Here is a 26324-nt window from a genome sequence, read left to right as displayed (position 1 = left end):
TATTTAAATACATACTTAAGTAAAAATACGTGTATGCTTTGAACTTAGCCTTTTTTATGGAAGTAAAATATTTTTTATCACCAATGCTATTGGTGTTATATTTTACATTAAATTATAAAAGTAAAAAATAATTATCACTTGTATTTTAGATAACGATGATGCACGTATAAAAACAAACGACTTAAAAGGAAAGTTACTATAATAATATAAGAATAATATGTATGTATTAAACACATTGGAATTATTATGGATAAAATAATCAACAAACAAAAGTACATTTATCCCGTATTCCTATCTAAGAAACAAAGACAAATTAAAAAGAAAAAAATTTAATTATTATTTCTTTAAATTAATAATAAATGCATATATGTAGTACATCAATGTAGAGCATATAATATAATGTTTAATATTTACGATGTAATCAAATATAAATTAAGTAAAAATCTAAGTACTTACTAAAATATTTTACGGATTTCCAAAACGTTTCATAGTAAACCTAGCAGTATGTATATAATAATATAATCTTTAATATTGAGTTTTTATATAAAATTACAACCATAAACGTGTAATCATAAGTAAAAATCAAGTTTAATTATGAAAGGCCTTACATTTTAAAATACCTATAAATACTGGGTCAAAATAAGTTATGTAACTTTAACAATTTCAGTATGCCAAGTTTCTGGTTTAAATAGGATCTTGTTTGTACTTGTGCGGGGGAGGGGGGTGTTAAGAAGAGGACATTTTCAAATACTTTTAAAAATAATCAGGTAAAATCTCAAACAAGCATTTCATGGAAAACAAAATTTTTTATAAATTTAAAATATATATATAATATATAAATCTTTTTTAAGGAGGGGAGGGATCAAAATCCTCCACCTTCTCAATTTCCACTATACCATGTAATACCCCAAAAAACTTATGTTATCCAATTTCTAAAAATACACAAATAAGCTAATTGTTTTAGACTACATATTTAAACAATGGACTAAATAACACACGGTGTATAATTTCAATTATTAACCAAAAATTAAAACCATTAATTTGAATACTATAAGATAATCAAACCATATGAAAAATAACTTTTTCATTTGTTTAATTACTTGTAAAAATAATTTCACATTCATCCACATCCCAGTAAATCCATACAGCTATGCACTGCACTTGTAGAGCAGTAGTTAAATGATCAAATTTTATACCTAGTCGATTACATTTTTTCTAAAGAAATTTTACATTTGTAAGTTTAAATTAGTAACTTATAAATTTTATAATAGTTAAAATAACAAACAAATATTTTTAGCAAATCATACTCAATAGTATCATACAGTGCTTTAACAGCTAACACACACAACCTCTAAGTTTAGTCAAATCAAGTGTTATGAAATATTTCTTATTATTTCCATAACACTATATACTTAAAAAAGAAAAAGAAAAAAAAAGAATATTTTAAAGTCCATTACACTAATGGCATTCAAGTATCAGTGAGAATACAAGAAAAGTAAATAGGACTTAAATATTAAAAAATCCTACATAAAAATAATTTAATTTAATTTAAACAGATTTAAATACTATACAAATAAATAGAAGCCTGTAATATAATTTTGAAATTATAAATATTATGAACATTTTTCTTATTAATATTTTAGATTCTGAGCAATAAACGTGTTTATTTTACAATGATGTGCGACTTGATTTATTTGTGTCTATCATTACTTTTTAGAGTAGTAAGAATCTTGCACGTTAGTGCGTGGTTAAACGTAATAATTGTTTTGTAGTTTTAAAAATAATCAAAAAAAAACTAAAAACGGGAATATTTACTCAACACCGCGAATTTTGATAAAATTGATATGGTTTCTTTTGTAGCAATTTAAAAATGAACAATCAAATATTTATAATATCATTTTTAACGCGATATAATTTTCAAAATATTTTGACTATTTTTGAGTTTTTTTTTACCCTGAACTTATTGCTACTGTCCTATACAGTGATAATAATGAATATTATATTATTATATTTAGATTATAATATATATTATGTCATAAGGATTTTGGCAAAAATGTGTTCGGTCTACCATACTATTCACAGCAACGATACACTCGAAACCTACTATATAGCAAGTGTCCATCTGTTTATACTCAGGATTTCTAGTTGACATCCAAGTCATATGTAATTAAACAATAATTACATTTATATTATAATTATATATATATAATATATATATACATCAAATGTATTATGTACGCACGTGTGTGTGCTATATTTGTAAATACATGTAAATAAATACAATAACTTATTATTTTTGCTAACTGAAGAGATCAATGGAAATCTATGTTAAGTGCTTATATAGAATAAGTACAGTTTATTTAAATAATTACTTACTATTTAATTTTAAGACGATGGTACTTTGAGATACACATATAATACTGCCATCAACATGCAAGCTGCGACTATCCTATATTTGTGTATTACACAAAAGCTCGTTTATGTCATTACATCTTAATACTTAAACAATGTATCTGTTGGTTTTAAATTAAAAACTACAAATAACTACATAAAAAATGCAATACCAATCCAATCGTTCTGTTGAAATATTATTATTATGAGCTTTACGCCTATACATTATTTACATAACTTATAGAAGTGTATAACACAAATATAGTTTTAGATTCTGAGTGGATTCTTCTAGCAGTGATATAAAAATCACAAGAATTATTTTGTAGTTAAAAATTCATAACATTTTTAATTGTGTAATACCTAAAGCTTGAAAATGTAATATTATACAAACTACATTTTTTTAATGAGCATTTAAAGTTCAAATTGTGATAAAATATAATATTTAAACAAAAATGTTTTTGTTATTTTGTTGTAATTCAAAAAATAATTTACTGTGGGGACTTGGAACTTTTTATAAAACGATTATTTTTTAAACGTAACAAAATGTTCAAAATATTTAGATTAATTGTAATCTATTTATAGGAACCTAGTATATAGTATACTATATGTTAGTATTGACTTAAAGCATACGTGAAGCTTGTGCAGATAAATTTATTTGGAAAGACTTTTGCTCAGCTCTATTTTTTATTAAGCTTTATTATTAATATGAATATAAATTCTCTATACAAAATTAATAATTAACTAAGAAGATCTAATTTTATACGTGGTAGGGCTTCACCTCCATTTTTGCAAACAATAGTTCAACCTACTAAATTATACTAGTAATAATATTAATAATATACTATTAACTACAATCAATTTAACTAGTTACTAATGATTCGCCCTTTTCCATCATTTATAATTGTTGTTTGGTATACGATAATGTTTATCATTGAGCTCAGATCGAACATGTCCCTTCTTTTACAGTGTCGTACTCAATGTGCACTACACATTTAATAAGTTAGAACCAAACAAAACAATACAAGTTAAAAAATCGAAGTTTTTAGGACAAACAAGGTCAATATAAATATTACCTGTATATTATATACTTGTATGTGAGCCTACTATGAGTATTGAATATATTATAAAACAAAGCGAAGGTAAGAACACTAATATAAGTACCTACCTATAATAATTGATAGCAAATAGAAAATATTATAGACTATATTTTAATTATTTACTACATTATCAATAAAGTCAGCTTAAGTGCATAGCTTTAAAAAAAAAAAACTATGTCTGATCTTAATAATATAATCAATGATGATTTTATTATTTTTTTAAATTGTTGTCAATACTAGGTATATCTTTTAATATCTTATACTTTATTTGTACAATTATAATTTAATAATTAACAATATTACTTAAAGTAATACTTGCCACTCAGCATTTAAAAAAACGCAATTTATTGTATAAAGTATTTCAATTATAATCCCATACATAACATAATACAAATATGAATCAAAATAGGTGCGTAAGTGGAATATCAACATAATTAATATCCATACTTGTATTAAGCAGAGGTATATCAATATATTAAATAAATAAAAATATCCTACAAAAATTTTAATAAAAATTAATTTTTTTTTATAATTGCTAAATGTTCAATTGTGTTTCTGAAATATAGTTTACAAGGAAAATGTATATTAACTTTAGAATTTTTTTAAATGACATTATGTACAATGTACATATAATTTCATATTTTTAATTTTATGTTTGTCATATGTCTAAAGCTTAAAGCCTAAATGATTTAATTAAAGTATACATTGATATTAAACATATCATACAGTATTACTTATATAGTACCTATATATTTGTTTATTATAGAAAGTTAAGCAACTTTAAACTTTATAAGCTTCTTAACAAAATTCAACTCGAACCAGAAGTTTCTACAGCGCTATTAGTGAGCATAGTGATCTATAATATTTATAGGCTATATATTCTCAATGTAACCAGTAGAAGTAATAAATTTCCAATAATTTCCCACAATTATAAGTGGTAGGATTTATCTGTATAATCAATTAAGTTTAATAAAAATTCCTTTAACCGCTTATTGATAAAATAATATTAATTTGAATTTGAATTTATTTTCATTAAAATTTGAATAATATAGATACATAGGTACATAAATTAAATGTACAACCTATATAGTATACAGTAACTTAATTTAATAACCAATAAAATTAAAATTAAATAATTTAAGTACAAGATTAGTTTAAATTAGTCAGTATTTTTTATCTGGTAGTTCAGTATTTAAAGCACTTTCATAAAAAAAAAACCAAGTCCGATAAAATAACACGAGGAATAACACAATATTATATTAAATATGCCAAACTGAGTTTAATCAAAATTGAAAATATGATTAATTCAGATTACAAAAGCAAAATTTGTAATTAGCTTCGATTATAAAACAGTATTACCTAGAATTATAGTCAATTGACAAAGCTTCAAAGTTCAAACCCAAAATCAGTAGCACCTTATAAGCAAGTAGTAAATACTGTCTATACCAGAATCTTAGTTGTTATTATTACAAACCAACAAATTATTATCAAAGTATTATTAAATATAAAACTAAGCGATAATACATAAAATATAATAACACTTACCAATAGACTTATTAGAATTAACTTCTACGTTAATGCTCTGAAAAAAAAAATAGAGAATTATATAATATTAGTATTGATCTTCACTTAAATTGAGTTTAATAATATTATAGACCAGTGGTCAGCAATCAGCGGTCCACGCGACTATTCTATATGGCCCGCTACAAAATTAAAATTAAATTGAATATTTTATTTCTTTAGCCATTTCTTCAAATCTAACAATTTACACCTATAAATGTTAATTTAATGATTGAATTTTATTTTATATATGCGTCTCGATCTTATGTTATATCAAAAAAATATACAAATTTTAAGAGAAAAATGAGAAGCTTCCATACTTAAAAATGAAGTTTGGATTTCTGAACTAGTGTTTTTTTTTATATATATACATTGAAGTATATGAATGAACTCAATAAAAAACTACAAGGTAAAAATCAACTTATTCCTGATATGTATTCTCATATAGTGTTTTGAAGTGAAGTTGAAACTTTTACGGTCTCATCTTAGAAAAAAATGAATTAACACAATTTCCCGCTTGTAAAAAATCTTTTTGAATTGTCAAAATTTTCGTTTTCGTCAGTTGTATTCATTGAATCTATTTTTACAATTCAATAAGTTAATAATCGCTTTCAAGATTTTAAACGATGGTTACAATATTTTCAATTACTCGTCAATCCATTTAATATTGATGTTGACGATGAGAGGAATAAATATGACCTCCAAATGAAAATAAGAGATTTGCAGTCCTAAGATATTCTTAAAAATGTATTAAACAATCACATTTACTTTTTTATTCAGAACTTACTCCATCACCTTCTAAAATTAAATATATGGTTGCAAAATATTATTGCATGTTTGAATCTACATATATATGCGAACAGGCCTGTTCTTCAAATGAAAATTATTAAAAACCATTAACGATCATGCTTATAACATATGACCATCCCCGTCGTGTGCTTATAGAGCGTTCACCAGTAATTTTGGTATGGAAATTGAAAAAATATTATGAACTATACATACCTATAGGTATAATAGTAAAAATACATTAAATGTATTCACTAAGTATTCAAATGTTGTAATTTTACTATTCCCTAATTTGTAACCGTTAAATTGTAACATTTTTAAAATAAGACTAAAAAGTTTAAAATTTTTATCTGACACAGTTCGTGAAACTTTTTTAATTTTTGAATGCAGTCGCAGAGTCCAAAATAAAGGTTCCTAACCACTGTTATAGACAATTTTCTATTGATATATGAAAAGTACAAATTTCTGATTTACACCTAGATACATTATTATAACATCAAAACTACGATTCGTTTTTTTTTTGCCTCCACGTGTTTTTGAAGAATAATAATTAATATTCTTCAATGGCTTCCCGCGGATATGTGTAGGCGCCCGCATAATTACTATATACCAAAGGAGAATTAAACTGCATAACAGTAATGTGCCGTCCACCCAAAGTAATGAAATATCTAAACCCAAATTATAATAAACATGGAAAGCACAAACCGATTTTATCGACATCTACTTATTTTTTACCTTTTTTATTTTATTCTTTTTACTTTAAGTTTTGTAATTTCAGTCACGTACAAGGCGCCGAAATTCCTATTTAGTTCTTGGCGATTTCACGTAATACTATGTTTTGAACTAATTTAATTTAAAAAACCACTTTCAATGAACAAAATGTTACCATCGGTAACACTTAGTGTACAAAAATTTCTTTTAGGAAATCAATAAAATATTTCACAAAAAAGGTTCCGACAATGGATAATATTATATATTTTGTAATAAGTCTGCATGTTGTTTACCGTACTTGACAATTATTTATTAAGTAGTCAACATGATTCATCATAACTATTAAGTATTAAGTAAATGAAAATACATTCTTATTAGTATTAACTATTAGATAATTAAAATAAACATTTGGTATTTACTATTTCTATATTATTATTTATCGATTAAATATTAGATACATTAAGAGTAAATAAATAGCAATAAGTATAGTATATAAATTATTAACCTACAGCTAGATATTTATTTAAACTTGCACTCGTGTTTTTATTTTCTACATTTGCAAATAATATACTTTTTAACATTATTATCAAAACAATAATAATAATATATAAAAATAAAAATAAAACTATTATATTGTTGATTTACTACAAACGTAATTATTTTTTCGCCATCTGCAAATACCTAATAAATAAATAAATGAATAATTTGTTAAAACCATATAGGTACTAAAAATTGAGCATTATAGGAGTATAATATGTACCCATAATCAATAATATTTGGGATTTTAAACAATCAACAGTAATAAATTCAGAACGTTTTGAGTTCTTTAGCCCAATGTGTTCTTCACTATCAGGCACTTAAATATTTGTCATAGTGATAATTATAAATAAATACAAAATATCGCATAAATCGAATTAGTATATAAAAAAAATCCTATTAAAAGAACTCTAAAATTAAAATTCTCAACAAGCGTTGTGATAAATGATAATTATCCACAAAAGCTATAATATAAGTAATAAGTCATATTTTATTTTTCTTCACTTTTAAATTATGTTAATTTGTCTTCAAAAAATTATTGATATATAATAATTTATAGTTAAAATCTCATTAAATAATAATAAGAAAAAATATAAGTTTAGAAATATTCATTTAAATTCTGTATTTTATCGAAATACAATAATATGCATGTTTTCCCTAGCGAATAAAACAAAACAAATTTTAATTTGACGTCGTATTTGTTTTGATATTACTATTAGTATACGTACCTAATGAATGATATTTTTTTACGAGCTATGGGAATCAAGAAAAACTAAAAATAATATTAACTTGAAAAATGGAAACAAAAATTAGTTTTATAATAATCGTCCAACAAGACAAAAAAATCCGGAGAAAGGTTATGACAAAGTAAAATATCGTCGAATATACGTCGAATCAAATATATTAGATTTATATTATACGTAGGTATAAAAAGCAATATTTAATTTTTTTTTAAAAGGGTACACTAGTACCAACCAATTATAAATAATAACAAGTGGTGACAATACAATATATTTTCAATCATTTAAAAATATTATTGAAACAATTAAGACTACATGATAAATTTATAATAAATTATTGAAATGTATAAATAACGTTTATAGAACAAATATACATAGATATTATAAAATAAAACATGTTTCTTATGAATTCTATCTCTTTTTTTTTAATTCAAATTTAAATAACAATATTATAAGTAGACCGATGATACTTATATAAAAAAAAAACATTGTCTATTACAAATTGACGTACTACTTAAAGTAAATTTTATTTTATTTTATTTTATTTTAATATTTTTCAACTATTTTACTTCTCGTATTCTCAATCAATTTATATTTTAACTAACAGTGAATAATCGAATTCAAAATAAATTATAACGATAAAAAGTCAGCAAAATAAGTTTATTTTAAATCAAATATAACTGATATCTTGACAATAATCTGAGTTGATTACATAGTGTCAGTAATACTATTTACTGTTTTAATAATTAGCACGAAGATAGAATATTACAGCTTGGTACTTATTTAGCAAACATACATATTAAACACATTCTACTTAGATACAATTAGGTATATATTATTTAAGTATATTTTACCAATATAACATTTTAATTAACTAATCTAATATCTAATTATCTATATAATTCCCCATTATTAAGTTATAGGTAACTTAAATACTAAAATAAGCAATTAATTCTAACATCTGTAACACTAACTTTATTTAATTTTAAAACCACAACTAAAATTACATTGAAATCTATCTTGTTATATCAAATATAACTACAATATATCGTATTTAAATTTTAACGTTTGGTAATTCACGTGGGGTAATTATTTACCCCGGTTTATTTTAAACATACTATACATTTAGTATTTTGTGAATTTTCAATACTTTATTAAATAATGCTATCTTTAAGTACTTGTCATATGGTAATCAAAAATTAATTATTTCGGATTTAACAATTAATATACTTATTAAATAAAAAGTAAAATAAAATGTTTTAAATTTAATAATAAATACTTATTAATAAAAGATTATTTAAAATATTACTATTATTTGAATAGAAAAATATTACCCCCACACACGCAATTATATGGGTAACACTGGAATTGCCTCCCAAAATTAGGTAGATAACCTTTTTTCACTCGAATTAGGTGTTTTCGGAGACAACACGAGTATACCCAAACAGTCTACTCCAGCGGTTCTCAACCTTTTTGTAATCGCGTACCACCTACACAGTTTGAACATTTTTGCGTACCACTTAAACATTTTTTTTTACTTAATAATGTATACGTTTATGTTACATGTATAGAATTTTATTTTATTAGGAATTACGAAATGATAGGAATTAAGTATTAAATGTACAAAAAGAAATTAAATAAAATATGTACAATTATTATTATTATTATTAACCAAATAAACTAAATAATATTTAATGTTAATAATGATTCATTCCAATTTTTTTTATAAAGGGAAATTTTTTTCGCGTACCACCTATGAGCTTTTCACGAACCATAGGTTGAGAAGCGCTGGTCTACTCGAATTGCCTCCCATAGCATACTTAGATTATCGATAGTTTTACCTGTACTATCGATAATTATATAGATTTCCGTAATATTCAAAAAAATTATTTTAAGACATACAGTATTTCCCAGACAGATTGATTTGTCAAATGCAACAATCTTATCGATCACTGATTATCAGTTAAAGATTAGTCCGTCATCACCAGTTCAACCAGTCAGTTTCATTACATCACTATAAAGGTTAAATTTATAAAAATACTACGTATATTAAACATAAAAAAAAAATATAAATCTTATACATTAAATATTAAATATAAATACTTGGTATTCACATAACACATTATTTAACAGAAAAAAGAGTATTTAACTATAAGAATAAAATAAACCCAATGTCTAAAATGTAACTTAATCTTCTAATACTATATTATATTTCAGACATTTAATTTTTAGTTAAATTATACACAATTATTTTCCAAGCTCGGAGTAAGAAAAAAAAATAGTCATTTGACATCGGTAATGTGGGATAGTATGGCTTTCTGAATACAGTGAGACCGTTTTATTAAGTTCAATTTAGTTTCATTATAGCAACTGCATGGGTCGTCAACTATTATAGCGAATAAACAAAATTAAAAACATTGTCAATTAATCAGGTCATATTGCATCAAAACTCTAAACAAAAATCACTTGAATTGTTAACCTCGTATTTTTTTTAATAAATAAAAGTCTAGATATTATCATAACTTAAAAACTTAATTTTAATTAAAGTTATTAAAACATTTTAATAACGTAGATTTTATTGAAAAAAATATCTATTAACTATTAAGTAACATATTTCAATATTATATAGTAGTAGATACATATTAAATATTTAAATCTATCATATTTTAAGAAAAAGAAGGGCAAAAGTTAAACATTGAAATGGATTATCTTAAATCTTATCATAAAAAACATTTTTCAAAATCAGTGAGAAACCGATGTGGTATTTCTCGTTTATCTTCACTTATAATTTCACGACAGTGATGTATATTTATTTAATATTATAAGAGGACAAATGTTTGTTAGATCAGTGTAACACACATGAAATATACAGAAGTCGTTGAACGATAAAAGTTATTTAAGAGTAATACGCCTCGGAAATTCCCTTTATAATAACTATTAATAAAAATAATATTTTAACCTTATTTTACTAAAGAAAATTGTAAGGAGTTCACGTGTAAATCTTCTGTAAATTTATACTTAACAAATGTCAATACGAATAATATAGATACATACAATAATTGCATATATACATTTATATATAATTATGATAATAATAAAATTATAATATTTAAAAAATAATATTCTATTTAATTTGAATAATACATATTCTTAGCAATACTACTTAAATTATTTTTAAATAATTTAAGTAATTGTTTTGGTATAACCATGGTTTATATAATCAATGGTATAACTAATATATTATATAACAAAAAAAAACAAACAACAATCCATGGTTAAGGATTCTAGGATACCTTTAACTTATAAGGCCTTAAAGTAATTATAAATCATTAGGACTCTTAACCAAAGTTAAAGGTGATTTGTTTAAAATTGAAATAGATAATATAAATGATAAGTATATGAAACAAGTGGGAAAATCTTAGTTAAATCATAAGTAATAACATAAATGTAGTTTTTAAACATCTGCAAAATAATAAATATTTCACTAACTCGGAGCAGGATTGTTGATTTTTATTATTGTAAACATTTCAATTGCATATTATATAGTTTAAAAAAAAAATTATTCTTCATTTCTGTGTTTAATTTTAATAAATACTTAATATTGTTTCATATCTGATTAGTGATTTGTATTTATATTTCTTACCTAAATATTATTTCCTTGAAACCGTTAATCTGATATTTTACTTTTATCGTTATTTTTCAATAAATTCAGTTAGTCAGCTCATTTTGAGCCTATCATAGATGTCGACAATTTTTGATACTTGAAAACTATTTGTTTTGTTAATGGATATTAGTATCTCAGTACCACAGCGGTAATGATGTTGATGTTAGTAAGGTAAGTAACTAAGTCGCCTATAAAAAAGCACCAAAGAGTTCCTGAATATCAGTATATCTACCTTATTACAATTATGATAGTATGCTTTTAATAAACTAAACACAAAAAAATAACGAAACAATATTCCCACGTAATAGAAAATATTATACCAAATTTATCTTATTATTATACCTACTTTCCTATCCTAAATAATCGATTATGAAATGCTTGTATAATTATCTCTACTATGTATACAATTATTTTAAATATAAGACACCGTAAAATTAAAAAATATTTTTTTAAGTAAAAGATGAAATTAAATTATAGTAGGTACATAAAAAAATACTAAAATTTGAATATTATAAAAATTGATTCTATATTCATCTTATAATATTCTGAATACAAAACACAAAACAAAAATAATTTAAGATCTGTATCTTATAGTTTTTGTATCTATAGATTAGATTACTTATTATATGTTATCATTGTAGAATAAATTATATAAGAAACAAAAATACCCTCAAAAATATATAAATTTAATAATTTATATATTAGTTTGAATTGAGAATAAGATCAAATGACAATAACACCAAAAACCAAATTGAGCCATTTTATGAGATAGTACAAGTAATTCATAGTTTTTAATGATATCAACACTTTACAACATATATTATACTATAGACCTAGCTATTACCTACATTTAATATAAACTATAATTATATTATACAATACGAGGTATTTTAACTTAAATATTGCGGAGGATGTTAAATACCATAAAATTAAGTATACTTATACATATAGTAAGTTTCGAAAATAAATCATCATTGGGTCGCTGTTTTAGTGGTTGTATTACATTTTTAATGCAGTAGGTTATAATTTTTAATCATTTTTAATAGATATAAAATAAATTATAAGTTTGAAATAAAATCAATAATACCTCAATTTCAGTTTTTTTTCTTTTTTAAAAATTGATTAAAACAAATTGTTTAATGTCTACAATTATTATTTTATCTATATATGTATATATGAATAATAAAAACATCTAATTGTATACTAACGTATCTATGAAAATAATTCCAATTTAGTAATAAATACAATTATAGCCATCTTACAATACCAAAAATATAAGACATTTTTAATTTTACGATTTTGTTTTAAGAAATTATTATTTTTATTTTAAATACGCAATATATATTTCTGCTAATCAAATGTTTAAAGTGTTAAATTACAAAATAAATATAAAGTTGAATTAACTTTCACTCTCATAAAGTAACTCAAAATAAAATTATCTCACGTTTGAATTTATATTCTATAATATATAATACCTATATTATCCTTTACTTTTGAAAAAAATATTTTGGTCCTACAAATACTATAGATTTCAATACTACATTGATCAAACTCAGCCGACACTTCTACCCTCTTCCTACCATCATATATTTTGACCTTTTATTTGCCAACGGCACTTGACGAGAACAGCTGCGGTAGCAATGTGCTGCGTGAATGAAGGCCGACAGCCTACGCTCACGCCTCCTCATGGTACATAGTATAAGAACACAGACATACCTCAGGCAGATTTACTCGGCGCGGATAGGTCGACCGGTTTTATATTATTGTTGTTTCATTTGTCAAAAAATCAAAATTTAGTAATGATAAACAAAACATATACATAGATTTAGACTATTATATGCTATACAATATGTTAATTTAAAAACTTCGTAAGGATCTAGTTTGTGAATCCTTAAATTCATTGCACTAAATTAGGTTCAAACAAAACTTACCAATATTTACATATCATAAAATGAAAACGTAGCGATTAAAATTTTAAATTTTACAATATACCTATTAATGTATTTGCATTATCACAAAATTATGACAAAAATCTAATTTAACTAATTGCATTACTATATTAATATATGAGTTAAAACGATAATATATTTTGTATATTATGTGATTAAATGCAGTCATTGTTTCAAACAAACAAAAAAACTAACAAATAATTCTTTTTATCATTAATAATAATTCAAATAAGCTTAATTATCATTATATAGGTACATCACTAAACGATGGCGGTAGAGGAGTGGTATTATTCACACAGAGCTTTCTCTGCTATCGACTTAAAAGGGAAAAAATCCTACTTTATAAAAATAATAATTATTGGCTAAATTCTACACACATTTTTGATTGACAATAAATGGAATCCCTTATAATTATTTAAATATTATTTATCTATTATACTTATTACTTTATTAGTTACCACTCGCATGCCATACCTCAGTGTTTCTCAACCGGAGGATCGCGAAGGTAAAAAATAATAAAACACTGTTACAAAATGAACATTTTCATTCAAATATTTTTATTGAACAAAAAAAAATACTTAAAAAAAGGATATATTTAAAAAAAATTAATAAAAATTATAAAATAAATAATTAGTGTGATCATGAAATTTATATAGGGGGGTGAGTCGCGATGTGATTGGCCATATTTTATACCTTTTTGGGGGGTTGCGTCGTTACGAGACTAAAAAGGTTGAGAAACGGTGCAACCTAACAACGACAGTGCGCATTTCATCAATATGTATTACCATTTTTATTTTACTTAAAATATTTTAACACTGAATCTCGTTTGAGTTCTGTTTATTAAAAATAATTATAAATATAAATTTCATAGTACAAAGCTGGTTAAACTTACAGGCTGATTATTTTGATAGAAAATAATCTCTATAATAAACATTTAAATAATAAAAACAAATAAACCTATTCTGTTTAAATTTACTACTTTTTCACATTCATAATTATTCTGTAAATATTCAATTTTATGATTTAAGATTAAAATATAATAAACGTACAAAAATTGATACAAATGATGAATTATTATTTTTTAATAAATTTGTAAATACAGAATCCAAACAATATTATAAGAAACATAATACGCCTATGTTACCTAGACTCTAGGTCCAAGAGGATATTTTTGAGAATTCAACGTTTCAATTTGTTATTCAGACAATAAAGTAACTACCCAGAAGAATATCGATATTTTTTAGCATACCTACTGCATCCAAAAAAAAAAAGAAAAGACAATAGCTAGTCAATTCGTCGTACATACTTAGTTTACACTTAGGTGTTGACCCATTATAACTTATTTATTTCCATACTACATTTTGCATTTCTTAATTTAATAGATCAACGTTTATAGCTAAATAATTAAATGCCTATAGAAATAAAAAAAATTTTAGAAAAATTTACAATTATTATTTTTATATACGTTATAGTATACAATGCAAGTATTTAAATGTCTATTATTATATCTTTTTCTACATAACCCCAAATATGATTAAAATATAACTTTAAATACAACGAATTACGTAAATTAGTAATAATAAAATAGAAATAAAAATTCATAAATTAGTTAACTATTTTATTATTCTATACAATAACATACTTATTCTTTCCACTTCAACTCTGACTTTGTTTGAAGTACTCATGGCCAAAGTGCTTAGGGCCCGTCAATGTAAAATGTTGTCGAGCGGAAATAATACTCGTATTGATAATACGAGAAGGGGGATCGCAGTATAACTGTTAATAATATACCTACTATAGTACGTACAAGATGAAAAAAATGCAAAAAAACATATTTAATATTATTGTCTTCCATACACAAATTCCTTGTTTGGGACAAGTGGAAACTTTCACAGTAATCTTACTAATAATGTACACGATTTAAGAAATAACATTTTTATTTCTTCTTGAAGTTATGCCTAAATCTATAAATTACTATTATCAGTAAATGATTTCAATAATTAAAATAAAATAAATAAACTATACATTTTATACTAATAACAATACTTCTGAATAAAACTTTTATAAATTACATAGTAAATTACTAACTCACAATTTCAAAAATGTTAAATTTGCATATAACAACTATTTATAACAGGTTTAAATATATAGATATAAAAAATATACATAACTGATTTTATCATTTGGTGTCGTCTGTTGACTGTCATAACTCATTAGCATGAAAAGCATTGCAAAATATGTTTATATATTTACTTTGATACTTCCAATTCAATTTAAACTAATGATAACCTATTCCAATTGATAACATCACGACTAATTTACCTAATTGAGACAACGCAAAATGAAAGATTTAGCTATATTTAGTGATTTCGTATAATTACAGTACATTAAATGTTCAATATTTTAACAAATAAATTATCAATAGAAAAAAACAATTTCATTACATATATGTATATGTAGGTAATTAAATTCTTAGAAGCTTTTATGAACTTAATTTTAGAAATCTCATAAGTAACATCTTCATTTAGTTCAGGAGACTCCGAATAGAAATTTTAATCATACACTGTATATACACATATAGGTAGGTAGACCTATATATTTATCGTGGTTATTATGCTTACCATACAACCGCATACAACATTGAAAAGAGTAAAGACTTTATATTTAGACGAGTATTTAAACAAAATATTTCTGTGACTGAAGATACTTAGCAACGATGTAACACATAGAACAACTCGCATGTCTCATTTTAAAATTATATTCTATTGGGGACTAATAATTAGGCTTTAGCTCAAGATTAGACTCAACCTCTATTACTATCTATTTTAAGACTAAAATATAAAAACTCGCTATATCTACTATTCTACTAATATATTAACATTTAGTTACATTTTACACTAATTTTACAGTATTAAATAAAAACAACTACCTATTTATGTACCTATTTATTCCACACGAAAAATTAAATAATCAATTATAATTTACCGTATAGATATTTGATTTTCAATCATGATTTTTATGTCATAGAACCTACGTTTAAATTATATAAAATAATCAAGCATTTTATACAAAATATTTGTACAGACCATTAGGTTTTATTTTTTAATTTTAGTGTCAACATAATAATTGTTAATAAATATTTAATACCTAATAAATTAATAAATAATAATGAATAATAATTATTCATGTATACATAGTTTTTTTAACCTCAAAAATAAGTTTATTTTATTATCTAAATTGCTACTTGTTTCGATTAAAAAATAAATATCACATTCGAGCGAGACCCATACACGTTCTCGTCAAAATAGAAAGAGGGGACTAAACGAAGCGTTCGATGAATGTTTATAGTTTACACTCTTTCCGGAAACATGTTTCTCCGAATCATATAAGTTTGCACACAAGCAAAAATATTAGTCACCAAATGCGCAAGATTAAAAAAAAAAATAAGCAAAACAATATTTCTCTGGGTTTCTCCGTCCCTATTCACACCGTCCGTTTCAATTATCGTATTGTAAAATTAACCGTATCTCAATAGCCAATACAACAATAAACGTGTAATAGTATAATAATAAGTGTACCTCGTAGTGTACGTTAGGTATTATTATAATATTATTATCATCCGGATGCATTGAACCCTTCATGTAATGACTATTATTTATTATTATTGTTATTATTATTATTATTATTATACCACACCTATATATAAAATACGAATACATCAGCTATTATAGCGCCGACCAGTGGATAGATGATCTATGTCCATCTTGTATTTCATTAATCGAACGCAAGACGAAACTAACACATTTTACGCACTTCGAGAGAGGACGTGCAGGTTATAACGATGAACAACGGCGGAGAAACACAGCGGTGGAACAGTGCCAATGGAAGAGAACCAGACCGAAAGAGTGTGCGCGCGCGCTTTATAGCACATACAATATTATTATTATACCTATATATACCTAATACTCTGAGACGACAAACAGCCCGAATACTGCCGCCATCATTTTAATTGGACAGCGGTTAGATGCGTATATTATATGTATATGTAAATTGTGGTCGTCGGTCGGCAACTAATACCTAAGATGAAAAATGAAAAAACGGGTTTTATTTAACAATCAATTAGGTACCCAAAATTGTATGACTATTATTTTCTAAACACTATCTATTACTAACTTCAATATTTTTTCCTCGAAATTTTACCAACACTACCAAGTTTCCTATTGAAGTTAAATCATAAAAATTAATACCTTTCAACTGTGTCCAGCGATTACATGTACCGCGTGTAGTTTAAAAATTAAATACACAGGTGTATACCATCCATCTACACTGTATATGGTTGGAACTTACCTACACGTATACAATTTAAATATCTATTACTTGTGAATACCTATGAATCTATCAAACTATTATCAACCAAATTGGTAATATTCTTATACAATTGATTATAAACTAGGTAATGTAAATGATAAAACCGAGGATAAAAGTCTTACACGAGACGTGATTGAGACAAGTTTTTTTCTTGAGGATAAAGGATTTAAAATAGAATTTCTACCTACTTGCTAACAAAAAGGATAATCTCAAGGATAATAAATAATAATGCACACATCTTACATACCAAGTGTATAAATAACCTAACATATTTGTGAAAAAAAAAATAGAAATGTATGAAGAATTTTGGTGTTTAGCGCACACGTGGTATATGATATAATACGTACATCTAAGTAATATAAAACGGGATATTAAAAGGAAATCGTGAAATGCTCGGTGGGGCATTCTTTGTGTTATATTATTATTATTTATTATATACTTGAAATTTGACCCAATGGAGACGGTAGGTAATACGTTCTTTTCAACCAAATCGTCCGATACCATATACAGCAGACCTGATTTCGTACGGTACGAGTAAAGAACACTTGTTTTCCGTAGGCATACCAACATTTAAAGGCCGTGTATAATTAAAATCCAATAAATAAAAAAATTTTCCGTACTATAAGACGATATAGTTCATAAAACAATTAAATGATAAGCGTCAACATACATAAGAACCTATATCAAAAATAATCTACTCTTTATTGAATCACATTAGATCAAGTAAAATTGGGATACTTAAAACATTATATTTTTTTGTAGGACTAGTAAATTTATTAAATTACACGACTTTGTTACATTCCGACAGAATATATAATAAACATAAAGCAACCCTTACCATTACCTGTAGCACACTAGTTTCACTTTGATTTCTCTATAAGCCATGACACGAAACATAGGATTAGATTAACCGGGTTTAAATTCTGTCTTATTTTCTTTGCTTTCGTTTTAGATAGATATAATGTAAGTGCGTTACAATAAGTTACACACGTTTCCGTTGTTCTGTGAACCTATTCGATTATTATTTACTCTCCCGGCTATACATTTTTTGCAGATCCATTTTATACAGGTAAATATAAGACAAGCCTGTATTTTGTTCGGGATAGCCCTGGGGTATTGTGGGAGTCGACGTCGAGGAACGTGACTGACTACGCTCAAGGATCATTCTAAACTGTTATTAACAGACAACAGTGCACCAGCAATAAAAACGTTTTGTTTAAGGTTCTTTTATTTTTTCATCTCTCCACTCGTCCGATCAAGGGCACATTTTTTTACACCAATTCTAAGATCTGATTTAAGAAAGAAAGAAAAAATAGTTTCTATGTTAGTCTTGGCAATGTTTTCTTCGCAGTGATTCGGTCTGCTTTAAAAATAAATTGGGAAGAAATCTCGAAAGAAATAAATCCAAACGACACATGACGACGGTAATATAAAACATCCGTTTAGTTTAATATAATTACATTTATATACATTTTAGGTGGGTACATACAGTACCTACTCTAAAATATCAAAAAACAATTGTAGGAGTTTGAACTTAAAAAAGATAACGAAGATTTCATTCGGAAATTATTGACTTTGTAGGTATTATGTTCATTCAACCTTTTTTTAACTACTAACCATTTAATAATGTTTGTAACTAACATGATTTTTACTAAGTAGCCGCGATATAATCATTAAATTTGTAAAAATAAGATATATTATACTTGATTCAGACTATTATTATTATCAGTTAGCAATTAAAGTAATAAGTAGATACATATATAATATATTAAAATGTATTACACTCGATATATTATATTTGATGTACTATTGATTATAAATTACTATTTTAGTATTTATAATCAATATTAGTAAGTACTTATAGTACCTAAAATTACAAAGATTTTACCCTGTTAATTTTAGTTTTTTAACTCAAATATTATCTAAATGATTCAATATCATATTATTACTTAATTGTTTTTGAAGTTGATACGTACTTATTGTATTAAAATTAAATTTATTTAATACCTACCTATATTATTGAGATAATTTTGAAAACCTTATCAAATTCAATCTATGTATTCCATGTGGAATATATGATAATATATACTTAACAGTTTTTGCCATTATTTTTCCTAAGTCGACGTTCTTCTTGTTTTCTACAAATAGATATAGGTACCTATCGTAATTAAACGTCGGTAATGTAAAGTTTTTGTTAGTTTAATGTACAAATAGACAAAATTGAAAACGGGTCCGCACATTAGTATCGTCACTACTAGCACTGCCTTCATCACTCCTTCCACTACAGGAATACCACAGGAAGTTTGGTAACCCATTTAACACGACTGAAACATTCTGTGGTTAAGACGAGAATACAATCAGATTAAATCTATGTGTAGGTATGTTATACTCCTCGACAGTAACATTTAAATATATTTTGTACTTAGGTATCTACCTACTAACGATTTCGTATTGTAAATTATCCATAATTTTTCGGCCACAAGCCAAAACATGTAACAAGTCGTAAACACGAAATCCGATTAAATAATCTCCAAGAAAAAAAATTCGATGGTTATCTCAAGTATCTTATAATTATTTCTATTAAATAACCCTATGTTATTATGACCTATCCATTTTTTTCAAACATCTTAATTCCAGAAAAAAACCAAATTAAAATTGCATAGACCCGTAGTACTCGATGCGTTATGTCTTACGTGGTAGGTAAAATTACATAGCAAATTATTTTTCAAGGGTTTTAAACGCATTTACATAGAAAATGGGTCGATTTTCGACGGAATTGTATTTGCCGTAGAAATAATAACTGTGTGGAAAACTTCCTTTTTTTTTTTTTATTCCGTAGGTTATTTCACGTAGGTACTACGAAAGAAATTATGTTTTGTCGGTAGACTATAATACTAGTTGGGCGAAAAAAAGGTAACCACACAAGTTCTCAATCAATGTCAAGGATACATTCTGAATCGTTACACTCGATACGGTAACCGTTGATTCACTTTTTCGGCAATTGAAAAAAAATACGTTTTCTACGCGAATTCTTAACGGCCGATAACCCATGCGGAGGGAAAGGGTTTTAAAAATTAACAACGAGTACTCGGAGCAGCTAACAACGGCTTCGTTACGAAGCGCCAATAGACGACTTACTATAATATTACGTATACCTAACAAAAATAAACAATAATCGCGGTCGTCTCGTGATTGGTAAGTTTTGAAGACGCGCTTAGCCGCCAAACTTGTAGATCGGAACTTAACAACTTATTATCATCTGTCCTTCGGTTAACGTTATTGCAAACTAGTTGTGTATTACACCTATGGCCGTCGCTTAACGACGTGAAATTTTAAGAACCGGTTTGGACGGCGGACGACGACCACAACAAGCGACACAGCGGACGTTAAATAATAATATGATAACGTTGTAAACGGGCGGCAAGTGGTAACGGACGTCGTCGTGGAGAACCGGTGGAGAGAGACAGAGCGATGTGTGTGGAAAAATTTAGCCGGCGGTCGGCCTACACCTTATAACCTACACGGGTAAAGGTAATGGACATTTTATTTTTTAGGCACGCGAACGACGACGGACGTGCAACAGAATGGGCGAGTCCGCGGAGAAGGTAAAACGCAACGTCGTCGAGTCATCGTCGACCGTATACGCGCGCACACACACACACACACATACGCACGTGTTTATCACGAATCGCGGGGAAAAGAGGCATATCGCGTACCTGTCGTACCAATATTACTATTTATTATTATCTAACTCGTCGTAACACACGTGTGCGTTTATAAACCCACTCGGGTAGCAGTACAATACTGAACAGTCGTCTTACCTTTTCGGTGGATTTGCCGGCCGGCGATCTGCTTGGAAAACGGTTTTCACGATATATTTCACACACACACACGCGCGCGCGCGCGACCGATTGTAATGACGACGATATTTTATCGCCTATCGCCGAAACAACGGGAAAAAATGAAGCGCACACGGTAAAAATATTAAATTGAAAAATATAACAACCGGTGTAAACAATGCGAGCGCGCGCACACACTCACGCACCACCGCCGGCGCGTACCGAACACAACACAACACGCGCACGCACGCACGTTAGGACGACGACGGCACACGTCACGCTGAGAGACGAGAACAACGGCAGCGACGGCGACTGGACGACCGTACGCGGCAACGGAACGCGAACGACTGACTAAACGCCGTCTGTGTATCCGCTGCGCCGCCGCCGTTGTCTCGCGTGCGTACGTACGCGTTCGACTCTTTGGCGGCGGTGGCGGTGGCGGCGGGCGCCGTTGCCAGCCGGTCGGTCTGTCCGTCGCCTACGTCGTTGAGAACGCGACCACGCGAGTAGAGCCGCCGCCGCCGCTGTTATTGCTGCTGTTCTCGCTGCTGCTGCATAGCTGACGCCCGATGACGTTTTTCCACGGATCAAAAACAGCTGTCGGTGGGGGCCGACACACCGGTTCCAAAAATCACGACCGTCACAATTTCATCGTTGTTGTATTATAGTTGTAACGATTTTTCGAAACGAAAATAATAATAATAATAATAATAATAATAGTATAATGCCATTAATTTCTTCCATCTCGTGATGACGCGAGTCTTATTTTTTCGAGGTAAATGCAGTGGCGCAACTTGATAATAAGGGGCCTATGTGAAAATGTCCAGACCGGGGCCCTTACCGAATAATAAAAATGAAAAACAGTCATACCTTATTATAACTTTTAAAAATATTGTTTTCTCATATGTCATAGTATTAATTAATTAATATAATTATAATTTTTATTAGTTAAATTTTTTTTTTTTATATAAAATTAAATATAAAAATTAACTCTTGTTTTTACGGCAGCAAAATCATTAATGATTTTGTTTGTATCCAATTCATTATTATTAGATATCTAGTAATACAACTATTCTATAGATAGATAGTTTTTTTGTCTTATTATCGTCAGACACACAGGTAATATTGTCATAAGTCATGACTTACACACTACCTACACAGTACACACACCAACATAATTATATATAATAATAAAAGAAGTTTCAAATTTTCAATTATAGTGTATATAAGAGTAAAGACATAATTATTTATTATATTAAAACAAATATTATAATATGTGTATATTACAGATTATAGTAAAGGAATATCGTACATGAGATTTTTAATCTAGAGGCCCCTCAAGACCGGGCCCCCCTGTGAATTGCACACCCAACACTCCCGATAATTGCGCCACTGGGTAAATGTTTTGCCAGAAATATAAATACGGTCAAATGTGTCTACCAACTGGTTTTTAAAGGGTTAATAGTCGCTAGTTGGTAATACCTATATAAATATTATTATGTTTCGAAACGTACGATTTTTTTTTTGAAGAAACGATCGAAAACATACTTTATTTAATTGCCGTTTTTATTTTTACTTTCGTAACCTCGTATTTATAACGACATTAAAATCATAAATAAAAACTATTCGTAAATACTAATTAGTAATCACCTGATTAGATACTGTAGATATTATTTTTATTATTAAAATCAACCTAATATGAGTATAAAATATGCTATAATTATATTATACCGACATTTCCATTCGGTCCCAGATCGTATAGCAATATCAATACTATACTATATAATAACTAATAACTTAAGCTGAGCTTGTAACTAACTTACATAATAACTTATAATACCTACCTACCTTTAATAGATAGGTATTTATACTCTCGAATAGTAATATTCTGTAAATACTATAATAGTGCAATGAAGTACATAATATAATATATAATATTATATATATATTTATAATGTACATTTTCAAACCAACTTCATTCACGTGCACAAAGTTAATAATATTTACTTTATATTAGTATATAATTTTAAGTTATTATTGCTCATAATGTAAACGAAGGAAAATTAATTGACATATAGGTACAATATAAAATATAAGATGATTAAAAAGGTAATACAACAATGCAGCATAAAGCCATATAATATAGGTACATTGTTTTAGTATATAATTATTTAAGTATATAATTAATAATGTAACTTATTACTATTAATTGAACTTCCTAATTACCTATTAATAAAAAAAAAGTACATTGTATTAAATATATATTTTAATGACGCATAAATGTAAAATTTAGATGTAGTGAATAAAAACATATTCGAGTAAATGGTGAATGAGATCTAGAGGTACCTACCTATCATAGAGTAATACTATATACCTACACTATATTATTGAGTAGAGTTGTCATAGGTATTTTATTTTACTTAAGCTGAGACAAACGTTTTTGGAAAATTGTTTTGGGAGAAATTTTATTACTCAATATTTCTCCTCAATCATCTATCAGTCATTTTAAAATCTTATTTTCCGTGATTTAAATACCGCATATAATTGTCAGCATTTTACGGTTGTATGTTCATAGACACAACTGGACTAACATTTTTAATAGTGCACAAAAATGAAGAGCTCAAAGATAGCTGGGAACTTAATAGGTACTTATTTTTATCAATATACAGTATATTACAAATATTTTAATTAATAATAATATTTACTTAAAAATAATCCAATTTTAATAGAGAAATGATTTTATTTTATGGAGTGCACAGTGCACCCCCCCTAGTTGAACCAATGCATACATTTATAAAATAAATCTAACTAAATTATATAATGAATATACATCGGAATATATAATTGTTACAATTATAGTTTAGCAATAAGTGATAACAAAAATTGTCATAATATAGTTTAGAGGAAAAACAATGAACGCATTCATTATTTAGCCGGAAAAATAATTAAAAAATAGATTTCGTCTGTCAATTAAATAATCAACTTGATTATTCGTTTATTATTCATTAATTATTAAAACAATATTGTTTTTCTACAAAAAATATTTTATAAATATCTAATAAAAAGTTGTATGTTCAGTATACATGTATAAATTATTGAAGTTTATTTCCAAAACAATTAGAATTTAACCGTCCTAAAACGCTTTATCAGAACACTAGCACGCTTTATTTAAAACCGGCACGGTGTGGTAAACTGGTAACTGTTAGTATTATATTATAATAACTACAACGTATAGTACAAAAAGTGATATTAAATTTAAGACATTTCTATGTCAATTTTTTTTTGAAATGTTATAATTAAAAAATTACATTTTAACATGAACCTACAAAATAATCTATATTAACTCTTGATTAATAAACGTTGACATTTAAATTATTAATATTTCTTCAATTTGAAAATACATTTAATAAAATAGAATTTACACACTTTATGGCCTGTATATATATTGTATACATTAAAATTTATTTGAATATTAGAAAAAAATTGTTAGGAAAATTTATTTTATGAAATAGACAATAGTATAACTCTATAATATATAATATTTATATGTTCAACTATTTAGGTAGGTATATGGTATATATTATATTATATTGCACTTTATTTAGATAGTATGATTTGAGTAATTTTGAAATACATATTTACATAATATATTATTATAATGTAACGAGTTTAAAATATGTAAATACAATTATATAAATGTATGTTTGTAAGCTTAAAAGGAGAAATGGCTAACGGTGTTTGTACAATATTAATTTTCAGTCTACGAAATTAAATTGTATATCAATTTGTCATATTATAGTGCTATTGTTATTAGTTGCAAATTTTGATTTTAAATAATATTCACATTTTTACTCAATTTAAAATAACTATTTGAATATCCTAGATACCTAATTTTGTTCTAATTTACCTAATAATCCATAGAATTACATTATTTTTACAAGTATTCATTATACCGCACATATCTTACTATATAAAATAATAGACATAATTAGGTATACATTTAGGTATTTTTTTTTTACAATTTCTCACCTAATAAAACTTTAAAATAGTAAGCACTTAGTAGCTTCGAACTACATATTTTATAAGCTATTTTCTTTGTTTTAAGTTGTTATAACTTTTACTTCATAACATTGATTGATGACCAATGAAAAACTTCGGAAACCCTTTAAAAATGCACACATTTTATTTGATATTAGATACGTTTAAAAAAAAGATGATTATACTTTAGTTGGCTGTCACGTCAAGTAAGTTTTATTAACTCTGTTTTATCTAATTTAAATATATGGACTATGGTTTATTGTAGTTAATTGTTCAATAATTTAAGTGTATAATATCTACAGTGAGAATTTAAAATGTGTTAGCATTGCTATATAAAGAATGTTATATTGTATTTGCTGGGCTGCTTAATTTTTAATGAAATCTAATAAAAATAATAAACATATTCTTATTCAAGAATTTTAAATTATAAACCGTTATAATATCAAATCGATATTAATAAAATCATTTTTTTTCTTACAAGCTATGTTTTTTAGTTTTTATACATGAACACTTTTCAAACATAGTATGTATTTTTAGTTATTTGATTCATGTTTTTATTTCAAATGTGGACCGCTAGATTTAAAAAAAATAATAGGTTGCCGGCTACATAAAAAGGCTGACAAGCAAATTAAACCCTTAGATAA

General features: G+C 26.3%; 1 protein-coding gene across 5 annotated transcripts in view; it reads right to left on the bottom strand.

The window, feature by feature from the left end:
- The window catches only part of LOC132928888 (fat-like cadherin-related tumor suppressor homolog), a 139778-nt gene extending 117781 nt beyond the window's left edge, over nucleotides 1-21997 (bottom strand). For 4 of the 5 annotated variants that reach the window (XM_060993829.1, XM_060993832.1, XM_060993833.1 and 1 more), the window contains exons 1-2: nucleotides 21625-21997; nucleotides 5034-5070 (exon numbers count right to left, since the gene is read on the bottom strand). The gene's annotated coding sequence lies outside the window, so the exon portion shown is untranslated. The remainder of the gene's footprint in view (nucleotides 1-5033; nucleotides 5071-21624) is intronic. The other variant, XM_060993830.1, reaches the window with a different exon arrangement.
- Between the last annotated feature and the right edge of the window lie 4327 nt (nucleotides 21998-26324).

This window comes from Rhopalosiphum padi, chromosome 4, assembly GCF_020882245.1.
Source record: "Rhopalosiphum padi isolate XX-2018 chromosome 4, ASM2088224v1, whole genome shotgun sequence".
Taxonomy (NCBI): Eukaryota; Metazoa; Arthropoda; class Insecta; order Hemiptera; family Aphididae; genus Rhopalosiphum; species Rhopalosiphum padi.
This window is presented reverse-complemented; position numbering and strand designations above follow the sequence as displayed.